The sequence below is a fragment of the Montipora capricornis genome, chromosome 7, assembly GCF_036669925.1.
Source record: "Montipora capricornis isolate CH-2021 chromosome 7, ASM3666992v2, whole genome shotgun sequence".
Lineage (NCBI taxonomy): Eukaryota > Metazoa > Cnidaria > Anthozoa > Scleractinia > Acroporidae > Montipora > Montipora capricornis.
In genome coordinates, this window is record NC_090889.1 from 6,848,880 (window position 1) to 6,849,355 (window position 476).

Here is a 476-nt window from a genome sequence, read left to right on the forward strand (position 1 = left end):
AAACAAAGAATATTACAAGATTTGGATAGGAAAATTCAAAGAAATGTTTTGTCCTAAGGCAAACTCCACTGGCATCTTAAAACTAAAATCATCTGGCCCCAGTTGTTCCAAGGGTGGATAGCGCTATCCACTGGATAACTCAATCGGTTTTGCTAGTGTTTATCCGCTGGATAGTAATTTATCCGGTGGATGGTGCTATCCACCTTGAACAATCGAGGCCTGGGTGTTAGCCAAAACAAATTATATGGTTGTGACTTTTTGGGTCAATGTCAGGAGTCAAGTCAAGTTTGACTATTTAAAGTCGGAAAAGTCCGGAAGTACAGTGAAAACAGCTCGTCTTGAGTTTAGCGGGTTAAAAATGCAAACTGTTTTCTCCAGCAAAAACAAGGGATTGTCTCGCCTTTTTGACCGGAAATTCCCTTAAAGGTATACTACCTCACGAGATAGTATATAACTCATCCTGATAAATGCCACAG